The sequence below is a fragment of the Martes martes genome (genome assembly GCF_963455335.1).
Source record: "Martes martes genome assembly, chromosome: 14".
Taxonomy (NCBI): domain Eukaryota; kingdom Metazoa; phylum Chordata; class Mammalia; order Carnivora; family Mustelidae; genus Martes; species Martes martes.
In genome coordinates, this window is record NC_137902.1 from 78,013,396 (window position 1) to 78,023,227 (window position 9,832).

Here is a 9,832-nt window from a genome sequence, read left to right on the forward strand (position 1 = left end):
TCTTATATATTTCTCTCTCAAGTAACTTAGTGTGTGTGTGTTGTTACTGGAAATGGGCCTTTATTTTGTCAGTTTGCTTTCCTACAATTACAGATAAAAAGCTATGGACAGGGGTGCCTGGGTGGCTCAGTGGGTTGGGCCTCTGCCTTTGCTCAGGTCATGATCTCAGGGTACTGGGATCAAGCCCCGAGTCAGGCTCTCTGCTCAGCAGGGAGCCTGCTTCCCCCCTCTCTCTGCCTGCGTCTCTGCCTACTTGTGATTTTTCGCTCTGTCAAACATATAAAATCTTAAAAAATAAAAAAAAGCTACGGATATCACATGCATGTACATGTGTGTCTGTGTGCTTATACTCGTGCCTATTTAGTTTCCTATATTCCATACTATATCCATGTGTCTCCAGAACTGAGTCCTTGGCTTTTCTAAGTATTTAATCATGTTACTGGGAAATAATGGTATTTTCATTTCTTTATTTGCAATACTTAAATAACCCACATTAAACTAAACTGGTTTATTGAGTCTTGAAACTAGATACAGCATAGTTATACTACAAAAAAATATTAGTCCGGCTCCCGTATAGAACTGAAAATAAACTGAAATCTTTAGAGAAGTCTTTTAAGAATATCAAAGGGAGGAGGGGCGCCTCGGTGGCTCAGTGGGCTAAAGCCTCTGCCTTTGGCTCAGGTCATGATCCCAGGGTCCTGGGATTGAGCCCCACATCTGGCTCTCTGCTCAGCAGGGAGCCTGCTTCCCCCTCTCTCTCTGCCTGCCTCTCTGCCTACTTGTGATCTCTCTCTCTCTCTCTCTCTCTCTCTCTGTCAAATAAATAAATAAAGTCTTAAAAAAAAAAAAAAGAATACCAAAGGGAGGCTCTCTGCTCCTCCCCATTGGACAAATAGGGGCATCTTCTGACACAGTGCCAGCCACCTCCCCGAGACACGATGGTGAGGGTTGGAGTAAACGGATTTGGCTATGTCAAATGATGACCATGTCATCAGGGCTGCTTTTTATTCAGGCAAAAGTGGATATTGTCACCACCAATGACCCCTTCATTAACCTCAACATATTCCAATATGATTCCACCCATGGCAAGTTCAATGGCACAGTCAAGACTGAGAACGGGGAAACTTGTCCTCAACAGAAACTCCAATTCCAACTTCTAGGAGTGAGATCTCGCCGACATCAAATGGAGTGATGCTGGTGCTGAGTGTTTTGTGGAGTCCACTGTGGTCTTCACCACCATGGAGAACGCTGGGGCTCACTTGAAGGGTGGGGCCAACAGGGTCATCATCTCTGCCCCTTCTGCTGATGCCCCCATGTTTGTGATGGGCATGAACCATGAGAAGTATGACAACTCCCTCAAGGTTGTTAGCAACGTCTCCTGCACCACCAACTCCTTGGCCTCTCTGGCCAAGGTCAACCATGACAATTTTGGCATCATGGAAGGACTCATGCTACAGTCCATGCCGTCACTGCCACTCAGATGACCATGGATGGCCCCTCTGGGAAGTTCAAAGGGCTGTCCAGAGCATCATCCCTGTTTCTACTGACACCAAGGAGGTAGATGAGGTCATCTGTAAGCTGAATGGGAAGCTCACTAGCATGGCCCCTGTGTCCCCACCCCTGACCTGTCAGTGGTGGATCTGACCTGCCTCCTGGATAAAGCTGCCATGTACGATGACATCAAGAAGGTGGTGAAGCAGGCATCAGAGAGTCCCCTCAAGGGCACACTGGGCTCCACTGAGGACCAGGCTTGTCTCCTGTGACTTCAAGAGGGGCCCCCTACTCTTCCACCTTCAGTGCTAGGGCTGGCATTGCTCTCAGCGACCACTGTGTCAAGCTCGTTTCCCAGTACGACAATTACTTTGGCTACAGCAACAGGGTGGTAGACCTTCTGTTTCACGTGGCCTCCAAGGAGTAAGCCTGGACCACCAGCCCCAGTGAGAGCAAGAGGAAGAGAGGGGCCCTCAGCTGCTGGAGAGTTCTCACCCCAACTCATACCTAACATGCTGAGAATCTCCTGACCTCTACTACACAGTTTTCTCCCCAGATCCCCGAAGAAGGGCGGCGGTCGGGGGGGGTGGTGTCTCAGAGAGCCCTACCTTGTCATGTACCATCAATAAAGTATATTTTACCCAGCCAAAAAAAGAAGAATACCAAAAGGAGAATACAAATGTAACACAAAGAAAATGTCTAAAAAATTTTTTCTCTGTTTACTTCCTATGCAATACAATCTCACACATGGAGCTGCTCTTTTCTTCAATTTATCACCCAACCTCTTCTCTACCCTCTAATTCTCCAAAGCCAACTCACAGAGAGCTGAATCCTTCCCCTTCATACCAATCATCTAAACTTTCCTGGATTTTCCTGTAACTCTTTGTCATTATGTTTCTATTAATTTCTCCTTGCTGGTTTTCCAGATCTCTACTTCACCACCTGGTTCTCTACTTCTCTGGGACCCTACTCAACACAAGAATCTCCCCCTAGCAAACATTCAAGGGAAATTAACTTAGAATGTGGTGGGGTGGGAGAAAGGGAGTCAAGACATCCATACCTACAGTTTCGTGTGTTTATTAAACAGATGACTGAATAATTCTCATTTACTACGAAAATCTAAACGTTTTCAAATCCTGTGGGTCTCTAAATGTTTGAAGGCCTTCCTTTTATTGCCTTTAATAATATATCGAAAATTACATGAACCAGTGTTTATATAATTTTATACAATTTTCAAATTCAAAAAGTTCGAAAGCTGCTGCTTCACGTTTCCTGGGGATACTGTTTAATGCCTTCTGGGGTCAGGAAAATGCTTCAGTGCCATCTACTGGTTCCTAGAGCTATATCAGGTACTTATTCTAATTGCTTGCCAAATCCTTTTTTTTTTTTTTTTCCTTTAAATTCCCGGTTCTCCTCAACTGTATTTCAAAATAACCAGAAAAATAATTGCCATTTCTGGTGACAGGACCACGAGTAATCAAATTAATAATAATGTAATAACCTTGCCTGGGACAAAATATGGAGAACAAATATTTAACTTCTTGGTTTATGGAACTAATCATGTATTTGTTGCCACTAGACTAAAGTGTAAATTTCACATGCTGAATTGACATCGCTCATTACATACATCTTATTTCATTTCTCACCAATGGATATATTTTCAGGTAGATAGTGTCTCATGTGTTGTGATATATGATGCAAATAATGTACAAACAAAAAAAAAATTGGAAGCTTCTGAATAACTTACTTTTATTACTTTTAGAATATTCTTAAGTCATTCCTATAACAATACTACTTTCATTTACTTACATTCTGATATACATTTCTTGAACAGGAAGGAGATACATACAGAGACAGTTTACATATATTTGTTCAGCCAATAAATATTTACTGTCAACCACACCCGAGGCATGTTACTTCACAGCAGGGATTTAGAAGTAAGCATGAGAACGCCCTGATTTCAAGACCACCCTTGGACCGGGGTAAGATCTGCACCCCACATATCACAAACACATTTTAAAAATTTGCTTAAAAATATGGGAGGTGGGGCACCTGGGTGGCTTAGTGGGTTAAGCCTCTGCCTTCTGCTCAGGTCATGATCTTAGGGTCCTGGGATCAAGCCCCAGAGTTGGGCTCTTTGCTCAGCAGGGAGTCTGCTTCCCTCTCTCTCTCTGCCTGCCTCTCTGCCTACTTGTGATCTCTGTGTGTGTGTGTCAAATAAATTAATAAAATCTTGAAAAAAAGTGTGGGAGGCTGGGACGCCTGGATGGCTCGGTCATTAAATGGCTGCCTTCGGCTCAGGTCATGATCCTAGGGTCCTGGAATTGAGTCCTGCATCGGGCTCACTGATCAGCGGAAAGACTGTTTGTCCCTCCCCCACTCCCCCTGCTTGTATTCCCTCTCTCATTGTCTCTTTCTCTCTCTCTCTCTGTCAAATAAGTAAATAAAATCTTTAAAAAAAAAAAATGTGGGAGGCTGTCTCTCAAAATCTGCCTTTTAGCCCTGCTGTGGCATAACCTGTGAGCCTGAAAATCTATTCTCTGATTTGTGTGTTTAAGCGTCAGGGAAACAGGTCTTTTGTCCTGTGTCCCCAACTAAAAGAAAACCCTGTTTGAATGCAGGGAAGACTTATGAATTGTACTGCTTCTGGACCCTGTGTCATAGTGTAAGGAAGATTTGTATGTAAAAGGGCTTAGGCAAGAAAGGAAAGACAAAGTAATTAACTTGTCACATTCTTCCTTTCAGACTGCATGAACACAATAGACTTCTGCATAATGAAGTGTTATTTCTAAGTAGTTCCAAACGTACCTTGTTGTTTCCTTTTGTTTTCCACTTCATGGGTCTGGATGTACTCATGAACCAGCAAAGTATTCTTAACAATTGGATATGGTAGCTCAAGACTGTTTACAATATTAAATAATTCATATGACACATAAATTTGAAAAAAGGTAGAAATAAATGTAACATGAATGAAGGGTAATACAGATTCTATACATTGGCAACTAGAGGGACATTGAATAACAAGCTTCTGAATAATCAACTCACAATTTTTTGTGCAAAAAATTTATCTATTTAATTATTTATTTATTTGACACAGAGAGAGAGAGAGAGAAAGAGAGAACACGAGCAGGGGAAGGGGAAGAGGGAGAGAGAGAGGCACAAGTAGACTGCCCACTGAGCAGGGAGCACAAGAGGGGGCTCCATCCTAGGACCCTGAGATCAGGACCTGAGCTGAAGTCAGGCACTTACTTTACTGACGGAGCCACCCAGGTGCCCCTTGGGAAAATATTTAATAAGGTAATAATATTTACAAAAAATTTTAAAACTTCAACTTTATTTAATCTTATTTAAAAATTTGTCATTAATTATAATATATTTTGCCTTCTTAAAAGAAAGATAACTGTTGGGGTGCCTGGGTGGCTCAGTTGGTTAGGCATCTGCCTTTGGCTTGGGTAATGATCCCAGGGTCCTGGGTCTGAGCCCCACATGGGGCTCCCTGTTCAGCCAGGAGCCTGCTTCTCCCTCTCCCTCTGTCACTCCTTCTGCTTGTGCTCTCTCTCACGTGTGCTCTCTCTCGCCCTCAAATAAATAAATAAAATCTTAAAAAAAAAAAGAAAAGAAAAAAGATAACTGTTGAAAACAAACGAAAAATAAAATGCATTGGCTTTTTACTTAATTTATATTTTTATGAAAATATATTCAATTTTTGTATACTTGGAATAGAATGAAATTTTATTTTTTAATCTTTTTGATCATTTTTGTCAATAGAACACAATTTATGAAAATTTGGGTGAAATAACGTGATTGGTAATTTTGCTGAAATGAAGGCAAAATTTTATGGAATAAATATATATGGAATGCATTAACTCTACAAGTCTTTTTTTCTTCTTTTTAGCTCTATATGTCCTTATTACTCATTCAAAATCGTCAGCCAATCAACATTATACCCAGATAGATACAATAATTAAGTACTGTCATCTTTTATATTTTGTCATCTTTCATTTATATACAAACATTTTTATTTTGTCATTATAAATGTTTACTTGTCAAAAATAATGGTTGTAACAGTTAACAGTGGAGGAGTTAACAGTGTATTAGGTTGACTTATAACTTTTTTTTTAAGATTTTACTTATTTATTTATCTGGCAGACAGAGATCACAAGTAGTCAGAAAGGCAGGCAGAGAGAGAGGGGGAAGCAGGCTCCCCGCTGAGCAGAGAGCCTGATGCGGGGCTCGATCCTATGACCCTAGGATCATGACCTGAGCCGAAGGCAGAGGCTTTAACCCACTGAGCCACCCAGGTGCCCCTAACTTTTAAATAATTAGGGGCACCTGGATGGCTCAGTCAGCTGAGCATCTCCCTTTGGCTCCGGTCATGATCCCAGGGTCCTGGATCAAGCCCCACATGGGGCTTCTTGCTCATCAGGGGAGTCTGCTTCTCCCTCTTTCTCTGCCTGCCACTCCCCCTGCTTGTGCGCGCTCTCTCTCTCTCTCTCTCTCTCTCTCTCTGTCAAATAAATAAATAAAATCTTTTAAAAAATAAATATTTAGACCAATGCTAGGCGGGTCTCTATTTGCACACTTGCCCAGCTTCCACAATCTGAGGAGCAGATTTAATGTCAGCCTGTATGAAGATAGTATTCAAGAGAGGGGACACAAGAAATAAATAGGCAAACAAATCAGATTGTTCTAGGTAGTCATAAGCCATGGAGAAAATACAAGCTTGGTCTGTTTGATGGATAGAAAGATGCTCTGTTGTGACCAGAGTGGAGTGAAGGTCAAGATCAGTCCTATCTGAGGTGATCTCCATTTTCTCAAGACTTCTCATTCAGGTCTCTGCTTAAATGTCGCCTCCTCAGAGGGTCCTTCTCCAACCACTCAAACTAATGATGCCTTTTCTCAGTCACCCCTAACATATGGCTTTGTAGTAGTGTCATTATAGTACTTACCACATAACTTGACGCTTTTCTGGTTTATCAATTTGCTTACTGCTAGTCTCTTCCTGGTGGAATGTGGGTTCCATGTTCACTACTATATGCCTAGCCTGGCATAAAGTACACATGGAATGAATCAAAGTATTAATACTGGGGATTAAAAGGGGTAGGGTGAAGGAGGGAGGATAGCCTTTAAAAAACAACTTATCCAGGATGCCTGGGTGGCTCAGTGGGTTAAGCCTCTGCCTTCGGCTCGGGTCATAATCTTAGGGTCCTGTGATTGAGCCCCACATCGGGCTCTCTGCTCGGGGGGGATCCTGCTTCCCCTTCTCTCTCTGCCTGCCTCTCTGCCTACTTGTGATCTCTCTCTCTGTCAAATAAATAAATAAATAAAATCTTAAAAACAAAACAAAACAAACAAAAAAACAACTTATTCATTTAAATCACTCTTAGAAACTGTGGGGTGGAATAGAGTCCTTGCCTCAAACAGAATTCATCACTCTACTGTAATGACATCCCTCATCAGATGAAAGAGCATATGGTGAAAATACCGTCTCTGAAAACCATGTTTATCCTTGCATCAAGAAATATTTATCAGCTACAGCTGAAGTTGTGGATTTAATGAATGTAAAGTAGCGAAAGCCATGAAAAGGATTCTTAGACAACTGATATTTTAAATTCAAATAACAACTGAGAAAGTAAGTTTGCTCTGGTCCTCAACTGAATAATCAAACCAGGAGATAGGCATATAATCACAAAAACCAAGGAAGAGATAATCGAAACACAATCAGGAATATATCTAAAAATTATTCTAAAATGGAGGAAAAGATGTAATTCAAGATCATGGTATTTTAAAAAATAAACCCATATTTTATATATATTTTATATTATATATATTTAAATAAACCCATATTTTATATATATTATATATATAAAATGCCTATACATACACATAAATATATGTATATATAAAATGAGTCTCTGACTTGTTTTCTTTCCCAGTTTACTTTCAAAATAAAATTCAACATGGCACCGTGTACCATTGGAGCTGACATAGAAAGGCATAAAATATTTCAAAATGGAACAAGCAAGACTAGCTAAGCCTAGTTCTTTTAAATAGGGTGGAAACACCATGAAGGAGGAGACATTTATGAACATCCTCAATGGAGGAACCATGAACTTTTTTTTTTTTTTTTTTTTGACAGAGAGAGATCACAAGCAGGCCGCTGGGGGGCGGGGTGGGGGAGGGGAAACAGGCTCCCCGCCCAGCAGAGAGCCCGATGCGGGACTCGATCCCAGAACCCCGAGATCATGACCTGAGCCGAAGGCAGAGGCTGTAACCCACTGAGCCACCCAGGTGCCCAGGAACCACGAACTTTTTGCCAGCTGCAAGCCCTCAGCCTGGACTTAATTCCCTCATCATCATGACACCTGAATCTTTCAAATTCTTCACTTTGAAAGGAGGCAACTTGATTTGACAAATTTCAACCCTTCATTTATCTATCTTCATTTATCTATTACTCCAATCAAGCCCAATTAATATACTTTCAATTCCTATTTTGCATAGAGGATCTAAAGGATAAGAGCACTCATGACCTTTCAACTTTACATCTCTCTCCCCTCCTTGTCTTCCTCGGAGCACGTTCAAGTTCCTACCTGAATCCGTCTCCCGAATTGCAATTCTCATTGCCCAAATAAATGCCTGTTTGCTCGAATTCTCAGTGAATAATTTCTTGGTTGACAAAGAGTTGAACCAAACACCTGTAGCACTTTTCTTTTTATTTTCATTTTTATAAAGCTTTAAAATATATATTCAGGGGGCGCCTGGGTGGCTCAGTGGGTTAAAGCCTCTGCCTTCGGCTCAGGTCATGATCCCAGGGTCCTAGGATCAAGCCCCATATTGGGCTCTCTGCTCAGCGGGGAGCCTGCTTCCCTTCCTCTCTCTCTGCCTGCCTCTCTGCCTACTTGTGATCTCTGTCTGTCAAATAAATAAATAAAATCCTTTAAAATATACATATATATTTTCAGGATTTTTAAGTGAAAAAGCAAATTTGTCTTGTGGATAAAATAGTACTGATTTTTCATTTCTTACTACTCTTTAACTTCTCCCTAAGCTGATTGCTCTTATAAAGGTAAAATTCCCTTAACACATAAGGACAAAACAATCTGAGAGATGTGTTTGTGTGGGTAAAGTAGATACCACCAGAATTTTAAACAATCCTGTTATCCTCTTAAGGCAATTAACACCACATGAAAAAGGAGATTATTAACTATCTGTAGGAATAACTGAAGAGATTTTTAGGTTCTTCTGAATGTTGCTGAAGTAAAACAAGAACAAAAGACTGTGTTAAAAGCAGAGAATATGCATTGAGTATAGAAGCAGAGAGCCCCCAAATCTGTAACTGTTTCCAACAAGCTGCAGGGAAGAGGGTTATTGAAAGACTAACACCCGGGCACCGAAAAGTTTCATTTTCTGAGAGAAATGAATGCATCCAACACTTGGGTATATAGGATATCCAACACTTCTGCGCCCGGGGTAGCTTCTTGGAGAGAAGCCCCCATCTGTAGCACATACCACACTGCTTTGGAAATAGACGGTGGTATACCCATATGGGACACTCTTCAGCAACATTAATCTTTAATGATGCCAAGACCCAGCGGTTGCCTGGGGCCTGGAGTGGGAATGGGTATTACAGCGAAGGGGCAAGTGGGAACTTTCAGGGGCCATGGAAACTCTTTGTGTCTGTGTCTTGACTGGGGAGATAGTTAGTTACATCTTCATTTGTTAAAACTCGTAGAACTGTTGAACTGAGGTGATTAGTTCGATTGGTAAGTTGTATCTCAACAGGGTTAACTTTAAAAGAAAAAAAAAAAAATTCAGTATGCGCTCTCCAGGAACGCAAAGTGGTGACAAGCAGGCGCGCACTGCGCGATCTGATCTCCTGAAATCCCCCGCCTTTCCCCAGTTTATTAAGAAGGTAACAGACTCAGAGAGCTGAAGTAATTCGGTGGAGCTCACACAGCACCGGGGCGCCAGCGCCGCGATTTGAGCCCAGCCAACGTGACTTCGCAGCTCACATTTTTAACCCCAGGCGAATCTGCCGGTGCACAGTAAAGGCTGGAAAAATGTATGTCTAATAAATGCTTCCAGTTACAGATCCTTAATGCTCCCAAAAGGCTCGCCCTGAGACTGAACCCTTCAGGCGCAATCCGCGCAGTACGGACGGATAACCCGCAGCTGGGGAGCCCAACGCGACCAGGAACCGCAGCCAGAGCCGGAGCCCGTACGGCGAAGGGGTGGGGCTTCGACGCAGGGAGGTGGAGTCATCGTATCGCCTTTCTGGTAAGCTTGAACCTCTGCTCTTGCCGTAGTGCCTGAAACCGGAAGCTCTCCTTAAGCTTGTTCT

General features: G+C 42.0%; 1 pseudogene across 1 annotated transcript; it reads left to right on the forward strand.

Annotated features, from left to right (window-relative positions):
- Positions 1–985: 985 nt before the first annotated feature.
- Positions 986–1,918, forward strand: LOC308355041 (glyceraldehyde-3-phosphate dehydrogenase-like; annotated as a pseudogene). The gene has a single exon. The product of its transcript is annotated as a glyceraldehyde-3-phosphate dehydrogenase-like (transcript).
- Positions 1,919–9,832: the final 7,914 nt, after the last annotated feature.